We start from the raw sequence: 24591 nt of genomic DNA, 5'->3' as shown, positions 1-24591 counted from the left end.
CTAGGAGTGAGGGAGAGAGGGAAGGTGGTCTCTTTCCAGATACCCTAGCATCTGCCCTGAGGAGTAGGAAATTGGGGCTTCCAGACCATGTTACTCAAGAGATTTTTGCTGCATGTATGGCCTGGAACAAACCTAAGGCCCTGAGGGCAGAGGGTGGGCAACAGACAAGAGCAGATAAATGAGTGTATCAAATGCGGCCAGTGCTACCCAACAATGAGAAGGGCTATACAAATAGCACTAGGCAGGGGCAGGCGAGGCAGAGGGATGGAGGATGCTTTTCAGGTACAGGGCCAGGGAAGCCCGCAGAGAACCAAGAAAGGGAAGAAGTGAGGTGCGAAGGTGTTGAAGGAAATGTGTCTGGGCAGAGGGGGCAGCGGGGCAAAGGCGGTGAGGTGGGAGCATGCTTGGTGGGTTTCACGAGCAGGTCAGTATGGCCAGCATGAGGTGCACGGAATGGGGAAAGATGAGGGCAGGTACCTGAATTACCTGGAGCCCCTCCTCGTAGGGCCTCGTGGGCCATCGTGGGCCATGGGAGGAACTTGGGACATAACTGAGTGTGGAAGATTTTGCTCTGGGAGTGCCGTGATCAGATTGATGCTGTTAGGGGTCATACCGGCCTCTGTGTGGAGAAAAGGAGAAGGAGCAAGCTGGGAAGCTGGGAGACGAGGAGGCGGTTGCTATAGACGTCCAGGGTGCCTTGCATGGTAGCAGGAGGGGTGGAGTGGGGAGCAGGTCAGATTAGGGCTCTATTTTGGAGACAAGCCAAAAGGCTATGAGATGGCGCTGTGTCATCCTGCCAATATTTATTGTGCTCATATCATGAGGATGCAGAAATAAGACCATGTGCTTCCTGTCCCCAAGGAGGCTGCATCCTCATGGGGACAGACACAGCAAAACAGACCAAGATACGATGAGAATCCAGAGGGGACATCACTGGGAAAAGGCCAGGAAGGACCTCATAGAGCAAATGGCATTTGGCCTGAGTCCTGACGAGGGAACAGGAGCTTGCTAAATGGGCAGGAAGCAAAGGAGAGAGGGCATTCCTGGCAGAGGGAGCAGCCCATCGCAAAGGCATAGTTGCTTGTTCAGTTTCCTCTTGCCTGCGGTTCCTGATAGTATTGCCAATGCCTGGCTCCAGAAATACTGCTATTTGATGGATAAAAACCAGCAGGGTATGTTAGGATACTGCAAGCTGGTTTGTAATCTGGACCCTAAAATACACTGAAATTGTGGCATGGTGTCTCCAAATTCCCTATATTCGAGGGGGTTTGGGGGGTAACTGAGGGGACCGTGAAGTTGCTTTGGCACAGCCCTCTACATAAAATTGGGAAAAGGTCAACAATGCTCATCAAAGAATGCAGGTGCCGCTAATGGAGGTGATGGGGTTGCTGTTCCCCACTTCCTCCTTGGTACTATCTTTGAGCTTGGAGGCATGTCTGGGGAGGGGAAAGGCTGGTGGAGCAGTGTCCATCTTGCTAACGAGCTCTGACGAGTGCAAACAGGGAGCCCTCGAAGGGATTCATGAAGGTGAGTGAGAGGTTCCAATGAGCCTTCTAGAGAGTTCACTCTGGAGTGTGGAGTGGATGATGCAAGACAGTGGTTGAGGGAGAGGGCCGCTGGAAGGCTGTTGCCAACATCCACTCTGATCTTCCCTTTGAAAGCCTTCTTGGAGACACACTCCCAGTTCTTGTCTCTACTGGCTTCACCTGGGCCCCCAGGAAGGGAGGTCCTAGAATATACAGGAAAATTCAAACAAGTGGAGAACGGAGAAAGGATGGGAAGCAGCTCCCAGGACCCGCAGCAGCTCCCCAGCCAGCACCGCCTCCCTGGCACATTCAGGTCGGCTTTCTTGGCAGCGGGCATAGGAATTGGCCTCGGGCGAGTTCCCCGGGTACACGGTGCAACTGGGTGTGGGCTGGTTTTCTTGTGAAGCTGTTGCTTCCCCTCGGGCTCACCCTCGCTGCGGCTGAGTCATCGGCAGGCTGCAATCTGTCCGTGAAGGAGCTCTTGCAACATGGAGTGTGAGGCTTCCAGGTAAACAGCCAGTGTGTGTGCCCAGAGCTGTGCTTACGTCTGTCTTCTGGGGACCCTCCCTCCCTGCTGGCCTTCGGGCGGTGCCTCCGCTCTGCCTCTTTGTTTCACTCTCTTACGCTGGCCGGTCCTTCCCTGGGAACCAGGTCAGGGGCCCTGCTGGCAGGTGTCATAAGGCATGAATCAGGCGCCTGAAGAAGGAGGCGGGAGATCTGGGTTGAGGCCAAGCAGGAGGGTTAATTGGATGGTTTATCTGGTCAATAGCCAAACTACTAAACTCCCCCGAGAGAATGAGGAACGTGCGTATGTGATGGATCATCTCATTGTGGGAGAAGTTTAGGTAACTGGAAACCACATTTTGGCCAAGAATGACTCAGTTGATTTTGCCACACCTTTGACGGAGAACTTAATATCACACAGATGGGTGACTTTAGAGTGGCGAAAACTGGCGGTCATTTTGGCTGGTGGCTCAGCAAGGCAATTTATCCCTTTAGTTGGCTTATGATCTTCAGGGTAGATGCACTTTCCAAGGCACATTTACTTATGCTGAAGCCCAAGTTAAGGCTTTCAAATGGTTCGTATCCGAGACCTGACAACTTGTGAACTGGGTTTCTCTTCTAGACTCATGTCAATGTGATTCAACAGAGCTTTACTGGGCATTGTTGATACGTGCTGGTCAGAGTGATAAGGCCTGGGGATGTGGCAATGGCAGACACTCAGTCATGCCCTTGGGAAGTCAGCTGATGGTTCAATGCCAGCCTCACACACAAGCAAACAGAAATAATGGTGCGGCATGATATGCTGAGGGCAAATGGTAAGGGGGAATTCACCCTGGGGGATGAGGCAGACAATCAAGGAAGGCTTCCCAGAGGAAGGGAAATCTTAGATGAGTCTGGAAGGATAACTAGGAAGAAATGTTCTCCAACTGTGTGTGGTCTATTTGGTGATCTTAGGGTTGGCCTCTTGTCATGCTGGCTTTGAGTATAAATGATCAATTCATTTGTAACATTTGATAGAAAGAAGAAACCACTTCCTGGCATTGAGGGGGAATTTGGTTCAGACATCTTAGTAATTTCCCTCCTATACCTCTGTGGATGGGGCCCACGGTCTTTTCCCTTTATGAAGGGGTCCACAGTGTGAAAAATTTGAAAGGCCCTGCATGAATGAATACCGGGAAAGCAAGAGAGTTGGAAGAGTATATTGGGCATGGAGTTAGGATGCTGAGTTCTGTAATTCTTCAGACTTTTCTCTGTTAAAGTTACTAGGGTTCCTCCAGGGGAGGTGGAGGGGGTAAGGGGTGCTCCAGGCAGAGTGATCAAAAGAGGAGGGGGTAAGGAGAAAGAATGAAGAAATGAGTGAGATTTGGCACAAAGAAGGAGATGAGCAAAGAACAGTGTATGAGCGGGGGAAGGCAAGTTGCTCAGGACCAAACAGGAGAGTGAGGTGGATTCTTAAGGGCACAGAGGCTATATTCTGTATCACGACCTTTCATCACGAGAGTGGGCAAATGCACACTTTTTTGAGGCAGCCATTTTCACTATTGAGCATTTCTGGCAATTAGCAAGTTCTGAATAATAACAGTTGCTTCTATTTCAAAGCATTCAACCAATATCACAGTGCTTTCCCACATATCATTCATCTTAGGCAGCCTGGGAGGACATGCAGGGCAAGAAGTGACCTTAGGAAAGCCACTTAAACTTGCTGAGCCTCAGTTTCCCTATCTAAGATATGGGGATAATGACACCTACCTCACCTGCTGGACTTGAGGTCTAAATAAAATAACGTATGTGGGCTTGTCGTAGGTCCTTGATGCCCTACCTCTACACACCTGTCTTCCATTGTTATCCAAATAGGGTAAAAACCCCATAACCCTACCACCAATGGTATCAGGAGGCTTCTTAAGACCCCCCACTAACCTTCCTGGATGGAGCATCTACTGGTGTCCCCCACTTTGAGTGTTCTGGGGTTTGGCAAACAAATCCTTGTTCACGCTTCTCAGATAGGGGGCACTGTCATTAAGACGAGCCCAAAGCTAAATCGGGAAGGTAAGTACCCCAGCCAGCAATATATGCTTCTGCACGATTCAAAGTTCCCTGGAGAATCCCCCTTGACTTCCCCCTACAGAAATGTCTTGTGTTAGTTCCTCTGTCTATCCTAATGATTCATCTTCACCAGCTTTAATCGTTCTCCCTGACTCTGCTTTTGCATTTTGAATTGGGCTTTCCCTTAACCCACTGTTCTCTGATCCCCTAAATACACTCTGCTTTTCCTTCAATTGCATCTAAATTTTGTTTGCTAAATGATAACCTTAGTCATTTGTACCTGATGTTTAAGCCACATCCCTTGTTCAGACCTTTACACATTTGACCTCAGGCATGACCCATCTCTTCCGTCTGACAGTTTCCCTTACTTTTCTCCTCTGGCAACGTTTATTGAATGCTAAGCAATGGGATCTGTGCAGAGCTTTCAAAGGTGCCAAAGACACAATCTGGGGTGGAGAGACAGCATCAGAATGCACCCTGGGAAGTGCCAGATTGGGGAAGCAGAGGTTATGGGAGACTGAGGGTACCATCCCTGGACCTGAGACAGATTTGGGAGGCATGGCGAGCTCATGTAGGCAGAGGGAATGTTTCCCACAGAGGCAAAGAGGCAGGAGGGAGCAGGTTGGAAGCTGTTATTAGTTTCCTACGGCTGCCATAAGAAAGTGTCACAAACTGGGAAGCTTAAAATATCAAAAATATATTTTCTTAAAGTTCTGGAGGCTAGAGGTCCGAAATCAAGGTGTTGCCAGGGCCATACTCTCTGTGAAGGCTTTGCGGGGAATCTACTCAATGCCTCTCTCCTAATTTCTGGTGTTGCTGGCAATCCTTGGCATTCCTTGGCTTGGAGATGCATCACTCCAGTCTCTGCTTCCGTCCTCACATGGCGTTCTTCTTGTGTATCTATCTCTGTGTCTCTTCTCCTCTTCTTACAAGGACACCAGTCCTGTTGGGTTAGAGCCTACCCTTTTCCGATGTGACTTCATTCTTAATTACATCTGCAAAGACCCTATTTCCAAATAAGGTCACATTCCTAGGTCCTGGGAGTTTGGGCTTCAATGTATCTTTTTAGGGGACACAGTTCAACCTATAACAGAAGTCTTGCAAAAAGTCATTATGGCTGGAGCACAATTGCAAAATGGTAGATTACCAAGAATATGACATTTTAGAATCTTAACTTCTCAACTGATCTTTGGGAACTAACATAGAAAGAGGTAGGTTAGAAGTGACAATAACAGAGATGGCACTCTGGGACTGACGCCACACTTGCTGGCCAGGGTTTCTCTGTTCCTAGAGAGGCCACAGGCTGGCGTTCAGAGAAAGCCAGGGCACTTTCAGCCTCCTCTCCTATCTCCTCTCTTCTGCTCCTTGTAATGAAATTCAAAGCAGTTAGAGATGTTTGGTCTAATCTCCTGAAAGGTGCTCCTCGCTATGGCCCTATTGGGCTGGTGTGTTGATGTTATCTGGGAGACCATAGTTACTGTGATCAGGAAGGCAGAGGAGAGAAATGGAGTTTATACTGATCAAACATGTGTACGCAAAAGACATTACTGAGGCTTGAGGATGCTGTTCAGGGTGTACTTCCCTTGAAATGCTTCTTGCAAGACAGCAGCTTAAAAGTATGAGCGAAAGGAGAGATTCACAGAGATAGCATTTCAAAAGGGAGCGTAGGTACAGCTAAGCCGAGCTGAGGAGTGACAGAAGGGGAAAGTGCATCTCAAAAAAGAATGAAAAAAGAAAGAAAGGAAAAATCATTGAATGCCTCTGGCCTGTGGATTTTATGGGCAGCAAACTTTCTTTACAAAATGTATGTTTGTGTTTTGAGTGACTAATAGTCCAGAGACAAGTTTAAACACATAAGTCCAATTTAAAAGTAAATAAGATAACATTGGAGGAAATTCATGATACAATGTCCCTTTTTATATAACACCTTTTCCTTTGGAATTCAAAATATACGTTACTTAAAAATTACACAGTGACCACCATATAGTTAACTGAAGGATCTCCATCCTAGCTTTGGAAATGGCTTCAGAGGGACTCCTTCAATGCATTCATCTGGCCAGGGAAGAACGTGGAGATGGTATTTATTCTGGGGTGAGGTAGGAGATGCCCCCTGGCAAAGTAAGTTCCCAGAAGTCAGGGTCGGGCATGAGAATAATAAACATTCATTTATTCAATAAATATTTATTGAGCTCCTACTCTGTACTGGCATTATGGGGCACTATGAATATTCTCACTTGTTAAGTGAGGATCTGCATTTGTCGTGAGTTTTGTTATTCAGGCTAATACCTGGAGTACTAAATGCCAGACATTGAACTGTACCAAGTGTCACGGCTAAATGAGTTCATTCAGTCCTCCAGTAAATCTATGAGGGAGTGAGTAATATCTCCCCCACTTTACAGATAAAAGAAACTGAGGCACGGGGAGGTTAATTATATGCCCAAAGCCACACAGTTAGGAAGTGTTGGGGCCAAGGTTTGAGCCAAGCAGTCTGCTCCAGATTCCAGTTTCCTAGTGCGACAGAGCAACATTGTAAGGCATAAACTGGCTTGGTTTGGACCTGCCACCTAGTAGGCATTACGACATTTGATCTCCTCAAAGAAAAAAAACAAAGCGTGAGAAATGAAAAGGGTAAAGGGATTTGGGGAAGAAAGCACCAGGGTTCTGAAGATGGATCAAATAGTACTTCTGGGACGGTGGGGAGAAAATGGCTAGTGTTGAACTATAAAATCCCAGAGATTGTTCTGCAGAACAAACCAGATGTTTTTTTTATTGAGGTTATGATAGTTTAAAACACTGTGAAATTTCAGTTGTGCACTGTTATTTGTCAGTCATCTTATAGGTGAGCCCCTTCACCCTTCGTGCCCACCTCCCTCCCCCTTCCCCCTGGTAACCACTAATCTGTTCTCTTTGTCCTTGTGTTTGTTTATCTTCTACATACAAGTGGAGTCATAGAGTTTGTCTTTCTCTATCTGGTTTATTTCGCTTAACATAATACCCTCAAGTTCTATCCATATTGTTGCAAATGGGATGATTTTACCCTTTTTTATGGCTGAGTAGTATTCCATTGTATATACATCCCATATCTTCTTTATCCAGTCATCAGTCAATGGGTACTTGGGTTGCTTCCATGTCTTGGCTATTGTGAATAATGCTGCAATGAACATTGAGATTCATGAGTCTCTTTGAATTGCTGATTTCAAGTTCTTTGGATAGATATCCAGTAGTGGGATGGCTGGGTCACATGAAATTTCTATTTTTAAATTTTTGAGAAATCTCCATACTGTCTTCCGTAGTGACTGCACAAGTTTGCATTCCCACCAGCAGTGTATAAGGGTTCCTTTTTCTCCACAATCTCTCCAACATTTGTTACTTTTTGTTTTGGTTACTTTTGCCATTCTAATGGGTGTAAGGTGGTATCTTAGTGTAGTTTTGATTGGCATTTCCCTGGTGATCAGTGATGATGAGCATCTTTTCATACGCCTATTGGCCGTCTGTATATCTTCTTTGGAGAAATGTCTGTTCATATCCCCTGCCCATTTTTTGATTTCTTCTTGTTGAGTTGTGTAAGTTCTTTATATATTATGGAGATTAACACTTTGTTGGATACAGGATTTGCAAATATTTTTTTCCCAGATAGTGGGTTGTCTTTTTGTTTCAATCTTGTTTTCCTTTGCCTTGTAGGAGCTCTTTAGTCTGATGAATTCCCATTTGTTTATTCTTTCTATTGTTTCCCTTGTCCGAGAAGACATGGTGTCTGAAAAGATCCTTTTAAGACTGAAGTCAAAGAGTGTACTGCCTGTATTTTCTTCTAGAAGTCTTGTGGTTTCAGGTCTTACCTTTAAGTCTTTGATCAATTTTGAGTTTACTTTTGTGAATGGTGTAAGAGAATGATCTACTTTCATTCTTTTGCATGTGGCTGTCCAGGTTTCCCAGCACCATTTGTTGAAGAGACTTTCTTTTCTCTATTGTATGTTCTCAGCTCCTTTGTCGAAGATTAGCTGTCCATAGATGTGTGGTTTTATTTCTGGGCTTTCAATTTTGTTCTATTGATCTGTGTTCCTGTTTTTGTACCAGTACTATGCTGTTTTGATCACTGTGGCTTTGTAATACATTTTGAAGTCAGGGATTGTGATGCCTCTAGTTTTGTTCTTTTTTCTCAGGATTGCTTTAGCAATTCAGGATCTTTGGTTGCCCCATATGAATTTTAGGATTCTTTGTTCTATTTCTATGAAGAATGTCATTGGGATTCTGATTGGGATAGCGTTGAATCTGTAGATTGCTTTAGATAGTATGGACATTTTAACTATGTTTATTCTTCCAATTTATGTACATGGAATATCTTTCCATCTCTTTATGTCATCATTCATTTCTTTCAGGAAGGTCTTGTAGTTTTCATTGTATAGGTCTTTCACTTCTTTGGTTAAATTTGTTCCAAGATATTTTATTCTTTTTGCTGTGATTGTGAATGGGGTTGTGTTCTTGAGTTCTCTTTCTGTCAGTACATTATTAGAGTATAGAAATGCAACTGATTTGTGTAGGTTGATTTTGAACCCTGTAACTATGCTGTAGTTGTTGATTATTTCTAGCAGCTTTCCAATAGATTTTTTAGGGTTTCCTGTATATAAAATCATGTAATTTGCAAACAGTGAGAGTTTTGCTTCTTCATTGCCTACTTGGATTCCTTTTATTTCTTTTTCTTGCCTAATTCCTCTGGCCAAAACCTCCAGCAATATGTTGACTAAGAGTGGTGAGAGTGGGCACCCTTGTCTTGTTCCTGTTCTCAGAGGCATGGCTTTCAGTTTTTCCCCATTGAGTATGATGTTGGCTGTGGGTTTGTCATATATGGCCCTTATTATGTTGAGGTACTTTCCTTCTATACTCATTTTATTGAAAGTTTTTATCACAAATGGATATTGGATCTTGTTGAATGCTTTCTCTGCGTGTATTGAGAAGATCATGTGGTTTTTGTTCCTCATTTTGTTAATGTGGTGTATCATATTGATTGACTTGTGGATGTTGAATCATCCCTGTGTCCCTGGTATAAATCCCAGTTGATTATGGTGTATGATCTTTTTAATGCATTGCTGTATTCAGTTTGCCAATATCTTGTTCAGGATTTTTGCATCTCTGTTCATCAGCAATATTGACCTGTAATTTTCCTTCTTTGTGTTGTCTTTACCTGGCTTTGTTATCAGGGTGATGTTGACCTCATAGAATGTGTTAGGAAGTGCTCCATCTTCCTCAAAACCAGATCATTTTAACAAGTATGGTTCCCCCCTTGAGGCTGGATGGAAACACTACAATGAAATTCTAGGTAGTTCTTGCGTGTTTATGGTCAACCTTCATTCAAAAATAGCATGCAGTGGAATTATGGAGAAAAAGACTAGATACTCTGTGGGGGAGAATGGCCTCCAGTGCCTGGCACAGGGCCTGGCTCCAGTCATTCTTTGGATCGTATTTGCCAAGTTCTTCTAGTAACAAATAGTTATGGAGCGCTGACTATGTGCAGCACTGCACTATGTCCTGGGAACAAATGAAATAAAGTTCTATCCTCATGAAACTTACCTTCTAGTGGAAAAATTGATTAATTCAGATGTTATGCATATTTATTGAGCACCTACTATATGCTAAGTTTAGGCTCTGGAGTTACAGCAATGATTTTGCATGGTGTACAGGTGAACGTCATTGTAACGTATAAAATCACTAATGTCCCACTTCCATTGAATGACTTAAATGAGGATGTTTGGCTATCAAATAGCATAACGGTTGGTACTACACAGAAGTACCGTGCTGTAAGAAAGCTGTATTGCTTAATTCAACACCAAAAATATTGAGGGGGTAAGCAATGACCATTCTCGGTGCACAAGAGCTGATCTCTTTTACAGCCTGAGATGATTTTCAATGGTTGTGGTACAGACTGCCATGGTCATCACTCAGACCCATTTCCTTTCCATTCTGGGCACAGAGCTAGACTACATTTTCCAGTCTCCTTTGCAGTTGGGTGGGGCTGTGAGACGGAGTTCTGGCCAATAGAATAAAGGCAGAATGATGAAGGCCACTTCTAGGCCTAGATCGCACATAATCCTCTCTCTCACAGGGCTGGAGGCTGAGGATCCTCAAGAGAGAGAGGCCCCAGGGACTGGGAGAGTGTCAGGATGGAAGGAGACAGCCCTTGAATAAGTGTGTTGAGGACTGCTGGACCATACACAATGAACTGTGATGTGAGTGAAAAATAAACTTTGCGTTATGCCAGTAGTTCTTATTGGCAATGTCGGAAGACATTTATGGTGTCAAAACTGGGGGATGGGGCATCTAGTACGTAGAGGCTAGGGACGCTGATACACATCCTACAGTGCCCAGGATAGCCCCCACAACTCAAATAGCATGTGGCCTGAAGTATCAATAGTGTCATTGAGGTTTTGAGATTTCTTTGTTACAGCAGCTAGCATTGTTACATACCTGAACTAATTCATTGGTGAGTTTCGATGGTAGAATCAGTTCTCTATTCATTCAAGAAAGTTCTGAGCATCTACTCTGTGCCAGGCAACTCTCTGGACACTGGGACACAGCAGTGAACAAAACAGGCAAGAATCTTTGCTCTCACGAAGCTTACGTTCTATAGCGGAGGCGGGCGAGCAAGAACAACTCAGAATATATTGTCAATCAAGGATAGTAACTGCTATGAAGACAATAAAACAGGGTCTTGGGGAGGGATGACTGCGTGAAAAGATTGCCATTTAAATATTTTATTGAAACTCAACTCAGTTTTGTAAATCCCACACAGTGAAGATGACACCCACGTCCACCTCCAGCCTAGTCCTCTTTCCCTGAGGCTTAAACTCAGATATTCACCTGTCCAGTGGACACCTTCATCTGGATGTGTGTGAGCACCTCAAACTACACATGGCCCAAACTGAATTCAGTCTCCATTGTCTCTTCTCCCCCAGTTTGATTCTATTGGTTAATCAGAATTAACAGTAGCATCACCATCCATCCTGCAGCTGCAATTTGTCTGGATTCCTCTCTCCTTTATCATCACCACCCAAATCTTCCTGAATTTACTTTGAAGTATTTTTTGAACTCTTTCCCTCTTTTCCATCACAGGCCTCATTCTGACTCCCATTATCCCTACCTTAAACAATCGTAGTAGCCTATGAAATTGTTTGGCTAAAAATGAAACCGAGGCTCAGAGAGAGTAAGTCAATTGGCCAGAGACACACAGCTGGTAAAGGCAGTGCCATGATTGAATCTTGGGTCCCCCGTGTTCTAAAACGCCAACTCTCAGTGCCTCAGCCTTTGAAGAGACTGTCTGGGTCTCGTGAGGGGGGCGCAAATGCTGCTCCCTGCTTTTGCTGCCCCTCGTCATGCTGAGGGCTAGAATGGCAACTGACATCACTGCCACCTTTGGAAAGGCCTGCCAACCCAGGCCAGGAGCCAGAATGTGAGCCATAACCACCCCTTGCCTAACCCATCTATGGTTGGAAGATGAATTACGTTGAACCCTCTTGTAGTCACACCCAGTTTCTACCATCAGTGAGCAGAAGAGATCAAGTATTTCACAGCACTTCATTATTTGCAAGATTCTCTGTGGATACAAATAATAATATTGGGGCACCCTATTTCCCAGGCTTCATGCAAGGGAATTGGAGGGCATTCTGTGGAGTAGCATCTTTTCTGGTGCCTCTCCCCCACTCTCTAGGAAGGACCATTTGGGAGGAGGACTGCGCAGCACTGTCTCAGCATCTTTCTGTCTTGTTGGAGGCAGCCTGCCTTAGGAGACGTGCCTTCTCTGCCCTCCACACTGTAAGCTCGCAGGCTCTGCCTGTGCCAGGGAGACTGAAGGTTTCCAGCCCAGCCGGGATGAGTGGTGGGTCTGCCTCACTCAAGAAGATGAAGTAGCACACCGTCTTTTTGCTCTAAAACTCTAAGTCCAGTTCTCCAATCAGATTTATCAGTATCAGACCTGATAGCTTGATCTCCATCTGGGTCTTCTGTGTCTTATTTCTCCATTGGTTCTGAATTTAGAAGGGAAACACCTCCCCACTCCTCCCCAAGTGAATAATCCATGGCAAAAAATATCAGATAGGGGTTTTAAGAAAGTTGTTATTATTTCAACGTGTCCACTATGTGCTTCTTCTAGCTAGGAGCTATGCTAGGCCTGAGGGGATAAATGGAAATAAGACACAGCTCTTGCCCTCAGATTGCTCACAGTTCACCAAGGGACTGCCAGATACAGAGCTAGTCTTCCCAGAAGCATGTGATAAGACAGGTAATAAAGATAGAGATAAGCAAAGAATAGTATGGGAGCCCAGAGAATGGGCACATGGCCACGCTGGAGAGGTCAGGAGTTGGAGGTTTTAGAGAATCCTTGCTGGAGAAGATAGAGGCTAATCCAAGACTTGAGGAGTTAACAATGCCAAGGAAGAGGTGAAGGATATTCCAGGCGGAGGGCACAGCATGGGTAAGATTTGCTGAGTATAAAATTGATAGCAAGAGTAGTAGAAATGAGGCTAGAGAGGGAAATGAGGCTCAAATTATGGAGGGCGTTGTAGGTCATGAGGAGTTGGATTTTTTTTTGGTAGGGAAGATTGGCCCTGAGCTAACATCTGGTGCCAATATTTTTTTTTTTTTTGAGGAAGATTAGCCCTGAGCTAAAAGCTGTGCCAATCTCCCTTTGTTTTGTATGTGGGATGCCTCTACAACATGGCTTGATTAGCAGTGTGTAGGTCTGCACCTGGGATCCGAACCCATAAACCCTGGGCTGCCAAAGTGGAGCACATGAACTTAACCACTATACCACTGTGCTGGCCCCCGAGTTGGTTTTTTTTTTTTGAATAGCAGGTGGGAGGTAGGTGATGGAGAAGCATTGAGTAATTTTCAACCCACATGGTTTGATGGATTCTGGAGGCTAGGGGAGGAAAGCGTGGAGGCAGGGAAAACAGGGAAGGTTGGTGCCTTATATATACCTTATACCTTAGTAAAACGGTAGACAAGAGAAGTACAGTTTTCTGAGAAAAAGGAGGCCTCTTAAGATGTTTTGAAGATCAAATGATACAATGGATGTGAAAACGCTTTGCAAATCATACTCTGGTCTTCTTAATTGCACAGTCTTGGGCACATTGCTTACAATTTATGAGCCCCAGTCTCCTCATCTTTAACATGGGGATGAAAAGATCTACTTCTCAGAGTAGTGAGGTTCTGAGGCCGTGAGAGCTGAGCACCACAGTGTTAGGTCTGGCAATACACCCAATTGGTGATGGTTCCTAACTCCTGGTCTGTACCGGTGGGATTTGAAATCTTGTGTCTTGTTGGCCTCCGAGGTTGTTTAGGCTGATCTGATTTATTGAGCGTGTTTACTTTCTCTTCTTTCTTGCTGCTCTTGACACCCATGGCTTGTGAATATGCACTCTTCCAGGAGCTGCGGCATGAACAAGGCTGACTCTCCATGCAGGTGGCCCTCTCTGAGATGTAACGTTAGAGGGATAATATCCTCCACGGCCTCCCTCCACTGGTCTGTCTGGGGTTCTCATCCTCTGCCCTGTGAATCATGTGCCCATTAAGGCATCGCTTCCAGAGGACACTTAAGAAAGCAGACATTTAATCCACCCCTGAGCAGGAGCCGATGAGATCTTGGACCACCTAGTGTGCGACTGGACCTTGAAGGAATGGGACCCAAGATAGATGTGGCTGCATGTTAGAAACTGGAATTACTTGAGGAGTCAAAAAAAAAATACAGATGCTCTGGACCTGCCTGCAGAAATTCTGATTTAATTTGTTTGTGGTGTGGCCTATTTTGAGGGATGTTTAAAAGTTCCCCAGGGGCTGGCCCCGTGTCCCACTGTTTAGGTTCGCGCGCTCCACTGCGGCGGCCCAGGGTTTCACCGGTTCAGATCCTGGGTGTGGACATGGCACCACTCGTCAGGCCATGCTGAGGCGGCATCCCACATGCCACAACTAGAAGGACCCACAACTAAAATATACAACTATGTACTGGGGGGATTTGGGGAGAAAACGCAGAAAAAAAAAAAAAGATTGGCAACAGTTGTTAGCTCAGATGCCAATCTTTAAAAAAAAAAAGTTCCCCAGATGACTGTCACATGCAGCCAAAGTTTGGCGCCACTGGTTGAGAGCACAGGGAATTTTGAGAGAGTGCAGATCTGTTTGGGGAACGGTGATGGGACCCAGGACAGACAAGAGGGGGCAGGCGAGGGGCCAGGGTCTCTGGGAGAGGTTTTGAAAGAGGGGATGTGAGAAGAAAGAAAAAGAAGACAAGGAAGGCAATTTTACCCGGGCCTAACCTAGGCATAAAAACTGTTGTGAAATTTGCCAGGAAGAAGTTGTGACAAGAGAAAAGATGAGGTCTATTCTCATAGCACCCCTGTGACGATTAATTATATGTGTTAACTTGACTGGGTCACAGTACCCAGATAGTTAGTCAAGCATCAGTCGAGATGTTTCTGTGAAGTTATTTTTTAGATGAGATTAACACTTAAATCAGTAGACTTTGAGTAAAGCAAATTATTCTCCATAATATGGGTGGGCCTCATCCAATCAGTTGAAGGCCTTAAAAGAAAAAGACTGACTTCCCTGAAGGAAGAAGGAATTCCACAAGTTGTGAAAAACTAGATTTTTGTTTTGAAAAAAATCACTACTCCCCTCAAAACCCCAGCTTCTTCATCTCCCAAATGAGGAGTACACTCAGTTGAATGCTTTCAGCTCTTCTTAACTTGCTTCAACTAGTAGCAAACATTAGAAGCTAACGTTCGTCATTGGTCATTTCAGCAGTGCCTCTGGGCAGGGAAATGGACCCACAGGAGTGCTCTGCATTGTCCCCACTGCCCCTCTGCAGTTCTCACCGCCTCTCCTCTTTACAGGGTGACTCTCTGCTCACAAAGACCTCTTTGACTTCTCAACTCACATTCATTTCTTCCCAGTGAAGCTCTTCCGGCTGCCGCTGTCTGACACATAGCAATAGCAGAGGCTCAGAATGATTACCTCCAGCCAAACATTTGGTTGGTTTTCAACGTATTCTCATCTTGTCATACTTGTTCCTGGAAGTGTTTTTAAGCTTCTGTGTGTGCATGTGTGTGGGTGTACTCGCATGTGTGTATGTGCTCCTTTCTAAATAAGTCACCACCGAATTTTTTTCTTTTTATTAAGATTATGATAGTTCACAACCTTGTGAAATTTCAGTTGTACATTGTTGTCAGTCATGTTGTAGGTGCACCACTTCACCCTTTGTGCCCCCCCCCCACCTTTCCCCTGGTATCCACCAATCAGTTCTCTTTGTCTATATGTTAACTTCCACCTATGAGTGGAGACATACCGAGTTTGTCTTTCTCTATCTGGCTTATTTCACTTAACGTTATAGCTTCAAGGTCCATCCATGTTGTTGTGAATGGGACGATTTTATCCTTTTTTATGGCTGAGTAGTATTCCTTTGTATATATGTACCATATCTTCTTTATCCAGTCATCAGTTGCTGGGCACTTAGGTTGGTTCCACGTCTTGGCTATTGTAAATAATGCTGCGATGAACATAGGGGTGCATGGGACTTTTGGGATTGCTGATTTCAAATTCTTTGGATAGATACCCAGTAGTGGGATGGCTGGGTCATAAGGTATTTCTATTTTTAATTTTTTTGAGCAATCTCCATACTGTTTTCCATAGTGGCTGCACCACCGATTTTTAATCATGTGCATCTCTGAGTAGACCAGCTCTGTCCACATACTTTGGATTTGACCCATGGTTATAGCATACTGGTCTGTTCTCAGCATTTTTCTCCATCTGCTTTTTATCTGCCTGAACTCTGGCAGATGCAAGTCCAGTGCTGGCCACAAATTGTTTGGCGAGCATGCGTCTGCTCTGAGAAGGCACCTGAGATTCAGGTCACCTCCCCACCCCCTCTTTATCGCATTGCTCTTGTTTCTTTTCTCACTTGACACTTTTTCAGGATATCAGCATCTTTTCTTTTTTAATCAGCTTCATTGAGGGTATAATTGACACAGTAAATTGACCTATTTAAAAGGCGCAATTTATTAAGTTTTTACATATGCACACATTGGTGAAAACATCACCACAGTCAAGATAATGAACACATCCATCACCCCCAAAAGCAGCCTGTGTCCCCTTGTAGTCTCTCTGTGTCCCCTTCCCTATTAGATATTAGTTTGCGTTTTCTAGAATTTTACATAAATGGAATCAGACTGTGTATTTCTTTTGGCCTGACTTTTTTCTTCTTACACAGGATAGTTATGTTGAGATCCATCAATGCTGATGCACATTTATTCATTTTTATTGCTGAGTAGTATTCTATTGTATGGATATATCACAATTTGTTTATCCCTTCACTACAGATGGACACATGGTTGCTTTCAGTTTTTTTTTTGTAAAGATTGGCTCCTGATCTAACAACTGTTGCCAATCTTTTTTTTTCTGCTTTTTCTCCCCGAATCCCCCAAGTACATAGTTGCATATTTTTAGTTGTGGGTCTTTCTAGTTCTGGCGTGTGGGACGCTGCCTCAGCATGGCCTGATGAGTGGTGCCATGTCCGTGCCCAGGATCCAAACCAGCGAAACCCTGAGCCGCCGAAGCAGAGTGTGCGAACTTAACCACTCGGCCATGGGGTGGCCCCTGCTTTTAGTTTTTAAATATTACTAATAAACCTTCTATAATCATTTATGTAAAAGTCTTTGTATGGACATATGTTTTCATTTTTTGGGGGTAAATATCTAGAAGAAGAATGTCTGGATCATGTGGTAGATATATATTTAACTTCTAAAGAAACTTCCAGATTGCTTTCCAAATTGATTGGGCCATTTTCACATTCCCACCAACAGAGTACAAGAGGTCTAGTTGCTCCACATCCTTGTCTGCACTTGGTATGGTCAGACTCTTTCGTTGTGGCTTTTCTAATAGATGTGTAAGTGGCATCTTGTGGTTTTAATTTGCATTTCCTAATAATTAATGATGTTGAGCATATTTTCATATGCTTATTTGCCATCCATATATCTTCTTCACTGAAGTGCCCAAATCTTTCTCATTTTTATTGTTTTTTTCTTATTGATGAGTTCTGAGAGTTCTTTATACATTCTGATTATAAGTTCTTTATCAGATATGTAATTTGTAAAGATTTTCTTCCAGTCTGTGCCTGTATCACTTGAAGAGCAGAAGCATTTAATTTTGATCAAGTCCAATTTATCATTCTATTCTTCTTCTTCTTTTTTATTTTTGTGAGGAAGATTGGCCCTGAGCTAACATCTGTTGCCAATCTTCCTCTTTTTGCTGAGGAAGATTGTCCCTGAACTAACATAAATGCCAGTTGTCCTCTATTTTTTTGTATATGGGATGCCACCACAGCATGGCCTGACGAGTTATGTGTAGGTCTGTGCTCAGGATTCAAACCCTCAAATCCTGGGCCGCCAAAGCACTATGCCACCATGCTGGCCCCAGTCATTCTATTCTTTTATGGATCATGCTTTTGGATCATATGTAAGAAATCTTTGAACACAAGGCTGTGAAGGTTTTCTCTTCTATTTTATTTTATAAGTTTTTATAGTTTTAGGTTTTGCATTTAGGTCTATAATGCATTTTAAGTTAATTTTTGTATATAATGTGAGGTATGGACCTAAGCTTTTTTTCTTTTTCATATCAAAATCCGGTTGTTCTGGCATCGTTTGTTAAAAAGGCTACCCTTTTTCACTGTGTTGCCTCCCTAACTTTGTCAAAATTATTGTCCATTTATGTGTGGGTCTATTTCTGGACACTTTGTCCCATTGATATTTGTTTATCTTTAAGTACAACACTGTTTTGATCTGTACCTTCATTATCTGATTATTCTGTATTAATCCGCTTTTAAAATCAGATAATGTTAGCCCTCCAGCTTTGGTCTTGATTTACGAAGTCATTTTGGCAATCGTAAGTCATTTGAACCTCCAGATGAATTTCAGAATTGTCTTGAATTTTTATAAAAATGCTTGTTGGGATTTTAATTGGGATTGTGTGGGAGAATTGCCATTTTTTTTTTAAAGATTTTATTTTTTTTCCTTTTTCTCCCCAAAGCCCCCTGGTACATAGTTGTATATTCTTAGTTGTGGGTCCTTCTAGTTGTGGCACGTGGGACACTGCCTCAGCGTGGCCTGATGAGCAGTGCCATGTCCATGCCCAGGATTCGAACCGATGAAACGCTGGGCCGCCTGCAGCGGAGCATGAGAACTTAACCACTCGGCCACAGAGCCAGCCCCGAGAATTGCCATTTTAACGATATTGAGTCTTCTGACTCATGAACATGGTATATCTCTCCATTTATTTAGGTCTTCTTTAATTTTTCTCAGCAATGTTTTGTAGTTTCCAGTGTACAGTGTAGTTTCCAGTGTACAGAATTTATTATTCTTTTACATTTTATTATATTATAATTATACTATATATAATTATAATTATAGTTTTATTTATAATTATAGTATATAAAATTATATATTATATAATTAATATAATTATAATATTATTATATAATATAATTAATATAATATAATTAATGTATAATTAATATAATCAATATATAATGTATAATATATTATATATCATAATATATGATTCCTATAATTATATATTATATAATATATTATATTAATATATATTATTAATATTTATATATTATTAATATTGAATATATGTAAAATATACATTATATAAATATAATGTATATTTTATATAATATTTAAATTATAATTTATAATATAACAACATTATAAATATTGTTGAGCTGGTTATGAGATGTAGTCAGGTTACTGGGGAAGAGTTTGATCCTTCCAGGTCTTGCTTTTAACACTTGTTGGGTGGGCCTAGAGCTCTGTTTGGCACAGGGCTGACATTTACCCCATTGAGGCAATACCATTCTGAGTGTTCCACGCCACGTCCAGGGCATTACCGAGTTTTCCAGTCTGGCTGGTGCTGACAGGCACTTTTTCTGGCTCTGTGAGAGTCCTGTGGGGTGCGTGCCGTTCCCTCTAATCTTAGCAGGTGGTTCTTTCCCTGCACTTGTGTAGTTTCCTCGCCCAGGAGCGGAACTGTACTCTGCTGAATACTCCAAGGGAACCCTGTGCAGGTCTGTGGACTTCTCTCCTCGCAGCCCTCTCCACGCTGGCCCTCTGTCCTGCAAAGTCTAGCCGCCCTGTTCTCTATGGATTCTCAGCTCCCTCTCCTCAACTCTGGAAGCTGCCCAAGCTCCATCTGGCTTGCCCCTCCCTGTGCTGCAACCTGGAAACTCTCTCAAGGCAGTGAGCCAGGGCAATCACAGGCTCCTTGTGTGCTCCCACCTCCCGGGGATCGCTGTCCTTCACTGCCTGATGGCCGGTGTCTTGAAAACTGTTGTTTGTCTATTTTTTTGTTTGTAACTTCAGGTAGGAAGGTAAATCTAGTCCCTGTTACTCCATATTGGCCAAAAATAGGATTCTCCTGGGCATCTTTGAATATCAATAATAATAAGTTGTGCAGACTCTTGTTTTTCAAAGTTTGGTCCACAGTTGATCACCAATGGCATCTGGAAGCTTATTAGAAACACAGATTCTCAGGCCTCACCACAGACCTACTGAATGAGAGCCTACATTTTATCAAGATGCCAGGTCATTTGTATGCATATTAGAGTTTGAGAAGCAACAAGGCAGTTTTTTTTTAATCTCTCCCTATTTTTTTCCTTCAAAAGTTTAGTCAACTTTTGGAGAGGAAACCCTTCAGGATGACCCTAGGAGGACCTGTATCAGAGAGGAAATGGCTCTGAAAGGGACTCAGAAAATACTGTCCTGGGGAAACTGCCCCAAGGTCTGACATTCATGGCCATGTTAACATGGCCCCATTCAACGTCTGAGGGAGGCAAGTTTGACCCAGCAATGGACGCTCCTTTCACACAGGGACCAAGTGGTCCTGACCTCAAAGGCAGCCACGTGGTCCTGGGCTCACTGCTTCAGGGATGATGCAGTAGGAAAATCTGGGATTTTGAAAGTAAAAGGAGTCAATGAAGGTATCTTAGGTCCGTCTGGGAGCAAGGCAGCATATGAATAAAATGAGAAGTCACAGAAATACCCTCTTGCTGGTGGGAGCAGAGCCAGGAGCTTGTTGATCTCAGAAGCCTTTGGTTTGAATCTTTGCTTCCCAACCCATCAGTCTGTCTCTGTGTGTCTTGGTGCCCTCAGCTGTACACAGGAACCTAGTTGTGTTTGAAAATTTAAAAACATATATTTGTTTACTTCAATTAATATACATCCTTTATTTATAAAGGCAAATAATATTACTAGTCATCTATTGCTCTTTGCTGTGGAGGAGACAAACGAGACAAACGCATGGGGAAGCGCTTGCCTCAGAGTCAAAATCTGCTAACTTCCTCCCTCCCTCCTTTCCTCCTTCTCTTTGTTCTCTCCCTCCCTCTCTTCCTTCCTTCCTTCTTTCCTTCTGTCCTTCCTTCCATTCTCCCTTCCCTCCTTTCTCCTTCTTTCCTTTCTTTTTCTTCATCTCTTCTTGCTAACTCTCTCCCTCTTCCTCCCTCCCTCCTTTCCTCCCTCTCTTCATTCTCTCTTCCTTCCTCTCTTTTTCTTTGTCTCTTCTTCCTAACTCTCTCTCCCTTCCTCCCTCCCATTTCCCCAAATCGCAGGCTCTTCCCAGGGAGTTCAGGTCCCAGAAATTCCCCTGGGGTATAGCGACAGAGATAAATAAATCCTGCTTCATGCTTCCCCCTATAATATTTATAGCCAGTGAAATAAAATTAAAATGCGTATCAAAATCAACCTTGAAGGGGAGAGAAATCCACCCAAATGCACGGGGAGAGGAGGATGCGGAAGATCGTGGAGCAGTGGATGGACCCGGTGGTGAGGGTGGCTTTGTGGTCATGATGGGCCCAGAACACATATTACTCTTGGGTTCCACCAACATGGAGTGATCTCCAAAGCCTGAGACAAGTAGTCTTTTTATAATTTTTGAATTCTCCAGATTTGAGTAATATAGCTGGAAGGGTGGCATGTAAGGTGAAGCCTTAAACTATGGCCTCTGTCAATGTGGCTTTAACTTCTCCACTCATCAGAAAGTTCCAGAAGGGATCACTTACATCGTTCACATATTCTTGACTGCTTTTCAATGAGGGGAATGACAAGCTTGACTAATTTTCCCAAATTTGGGGGAGGACTAAATTCTCACACTCATGCCCTTTCACAGCCCACTGGTATGTGGCATTTCCTCCTTGCCCTATGATCTGCCTCCTTAAGTGATGGCCTGTAAGTCTGGGTTGAGGTACGGTGGGTCTTTTGAGGGAGACCAAACTCCCCGGGAGTGGGAACCTGTCTGTATTCCTCACCTGTATCCCCAGCAACAAGCACAGTGCCATGTCGCTTGTTGCCCAATGAATGTTTTTACAGCTGGATCTGTTCCAAGTGAAGCCTGATTTGGATGTTTAAGTCTTTCCTGGTAGGGCTCTGCTTACTGGTTCTAGGGATGATTAAGATGAAAGGAGGAAAGCCCGCAGTTCTGGAGCTCCCCCAGCATGCCAGGCATTGCAGTAGAATTAAAGCACAGCTTATTCCATTTACTCTTCCCCATGACTCTACAACAGAGGAATTATTATTCACTTCTGTTACTAATGAGGAAATGGAGGCTCAGAGTGGGTAAGACACCTGCCTAAAGCCACACAGCAGAATTGAGATTTGGGCTCATACTTTCCCCATTACTTTAAACTCCCTCCATAAGCATCCCAGATATGCCAAGATCATTGACTTAAAAAGCAGATGTGGCAGACACTGGGGACTTGGTGAACAATGAGTGATTTGGGAGCAATGTGGCAAGGGAGGCGGGGGAAGGGGGGGAGGACACGATGATGACGAGAGAGAGGCTGGGGCTGGCTTTCAAAGATGTTATCCACTTGGCTAAGGAACATGGGTTTATCCTGTGGGTGTTGGGGAACAGCAGAAAGGTTTTATTCAAATGAAGAACAGGACTGGACTTGTGTTTAGAGAGAGCATCCCACAGCAATGTGGAGGGCAGAGGGCAGGGGGCAGGGGGCAGGGCAAGAGGTAGGAACAGCAGATACAACACCACCGAAAGGGACAGGACAAAGAGGATGGTGATGAGATGGGTAAAGGACTGAGCACCTACGGGGCAGATACTGTGCTAAATGTACTAATGTGCTCACTTACTTAACATTCAGAACAACGTTATGAAGTAACTACTACTGTTATCGCCATTTTCCAGATGAGGAAACTGAGGCACAGAGAGGCTAAGTAATAATCGTCTGTGTCATAAGAGGACAATCCCTGAAGAGGTGTGCCTCTTGCTCTGAATCTTACAGCTAGTGATTGGCACAACGGGGATTTGAACCTACATCCTGGACCCAAAGCTGACACTCTTCACCTCTCTGCCGTATAGATTGGTTTTCTCACTTAGCAATCACATTGGATCACAGACTGTAAGGGAAGGAAGAAATCTTTGTGATCATAAAGGCCACCTCCCTGCCCCTCCTCAGCCCCTGCAGATGCTCAGATCTTTCCTGTGCCATCTGCCTAAACATCTCCAGTCGACAAGGGCGTCCCGTCCTGCCCAGATGTCCTGGGACACGTTATGAGAATTTTATCCTTTTTCTTGAGCCCTGGTAAACGTGGTCCACTGTTTCTGGTGCTTTCTCTGAGCCTCTGCTGGCCCTTCCTCCCCCAAATAGCACCTGAAGGTATAAACTGCGGCTGCTAGGACAACCTGGGACAAAGTCCACCAGGGATTTCAAAGACTGTGCTTTGCACGCAAGGCATCCTGAGGTGGCAGGGCCCGTGCTAATTGGCTGCATTTGAACTATAACAACATTCAAACTCAGCAAGACAATTAAAGCTGAAAACGATCAGCTGGGATTAAAAGGATTCGAAGGGTAATTGCTTCGTAACAAGCTACATTGCTCCAAGTAGCAGGAAGGGTTGACGGAACTGGAATTAATTATACTGGAATACTTGTTTATTTTTATAGAGTCTTAAAACCATTTGGATTTGGCCAAGATGTGCCTTTCCCCAATACTCTCAGCTTTGGTTAACTGCCACGGCTGCATCTGCCAAGTGCATTCCTGCCATTCCTGAAAGCTACAGAGGCTCGAAAACACTCTCACCACTTATCAGTGTGATCAATCCTTTTATTGCCTTTCTAATAATGACGCCTAAATTTGTATAGCGCTCTACTGTTTTCAAAATACTCTTACATCTGTTATCTCAGTTTGTCTTCACAACAACCAGATGAGATGGTAAGGGCTGGGTTCTCATTTGGAGATGAAAAAGCTAAGGCGGAGACAAGGGAGCCATCCAGCAGATGAATAGGAGTCCAGAGAGCCTGCCTTTGACCTAGGGGTTTGTTCTACTGGACCAGGAAAACAGCTTCTTGTTTGCTAGGTAGGCAAGGCTGAACACTACCGTCATGAAGGGAAAAAGTCATTGCTGGGATTCAAGCGGAAGTTGGAATTCATTAATGAATCAGCCGTTTAAACTGAATAAAGTCAAAGAGATTCTTGATCAGATAGGAAGGGTGCGTTCGGAAAGGGGGTTGCTGTAATAAGGCCCAAGGAATGAACTCCGGTCTGGAGTCAATAGCCTCGGGTTTACCTTCTGCCCTTCACAGTCCTGTATCCTATTACGTGACTATTCCTCTGGACGTCTGTTTCCCCTTCAGTACAATGGGCCTAACAGTGACCTTCGCTGGTGTTACATTTGAGGTCAAACTAAACCTTGCGTGTGCTGGAGCCAGACAAATGCGAGATACTCTTTTTGTTGCTGGCATTTTTCTCTCTGGTGTTCCTATATTAATTGACTGTGACATCATAACCAAAAAACCAGCTTGTTTCTTGAAAGAGTTCACTCCCTACATTTTCAGGGGTGTTTTAAGGTATGCTTTCCAATTATAATCAAATGACTTACTAGGATTTCAAAACGTAGGAATAACAGGCAGGAAAGTCTTTTCTGGATGAACACGAGGTGAACCAAACAACTAAAACCAAACAGCACCTAGAAGATGTGCCTTCTGGTTCCGATATGTACACAGTTTCCAGCTTTTGGTAACAACCCTGTCCAGCTTGGCCTGCCCTAATATTTGTTCTGGGGCTGGAGTTCACAAAACACCTGCCTCTGAGTGTGAAGCCGTAGGATATAGAAAGCGCACTTTCTGATTTTCCAGTCCAGTGAAAGCCTGTCTTTGTGCAGTATGCTGTGGGTTCACCTCTACCAGATAGAAAGCATCGTTCAAGGTGTGCAGCATGTTGGTGTGGCATGCAAAATAAATGAGTTAACTAGTCTCTCAATAGGAGCTTAGAATCTCCTCTTGGATTCCGTAGAATCTAGCTGGGGAAAGAAGATGGGTACCTAAGCTTTTCCCTTGTGCCAGGAACCAGGCTGGGCTGGCTCTAAGTGTTACCTCTTTTCGTCCTATGACATGACTACTGTTGCTTTTATCCCCATTTTATAGCATGGGGAACTGAGGTTCAGAGAGTTTCAGGACCTTTCCAAAGACAATGCAA

At 43.9% G+C, this 24591-nt stretch overlaps 1 long non-coding RNA gene across 2 annotated transcripts in view; it reads left to right on the top strand.

Annotated features, from left to right (window-relative positions):
- Positions 1-1604: 1604 nt before the first annotated feature.
- LOC123290172 (uncharacterized) overlaps positions 1605-24591 on the top strand; it is a 77080-nt gene continuing 54093 nt past the window's right edge. Inside the window, exon 1 of one of the 2 annotated variants that reach the window (XR_011493065.1) lies at positions 1605-2034. This is a non-coding gene — a long non-coding RNA (uncharacterized lncRNA). The remainder of the gene's footprint in view (positions 2035-24591) is intronic. The other variant, XR_011493066.1, reaches the window with a different exon arrangement.

The sequence above is a fragment of the Equus asinus genome, chromosome 12 (genome assembly GCF_041296235.1).
Source record: "Equus asinus isolate D_3611 breed Donkey chromosome 12, EquAss-T2T_v2, whole genome shotgun sequence".
NCBI classification, from domain to species: domain Eukaryota; kingdom Metazoa; phylum Chordata; class Mammalia; order Perissodactyla; family Equidae; genus Equus; species Equus asinus.
The sequence above is the reverse complement of the archived record's forward strand: the minus strand, read 5'-3'. Positions and strand labels throughout refer to the sequence as shown.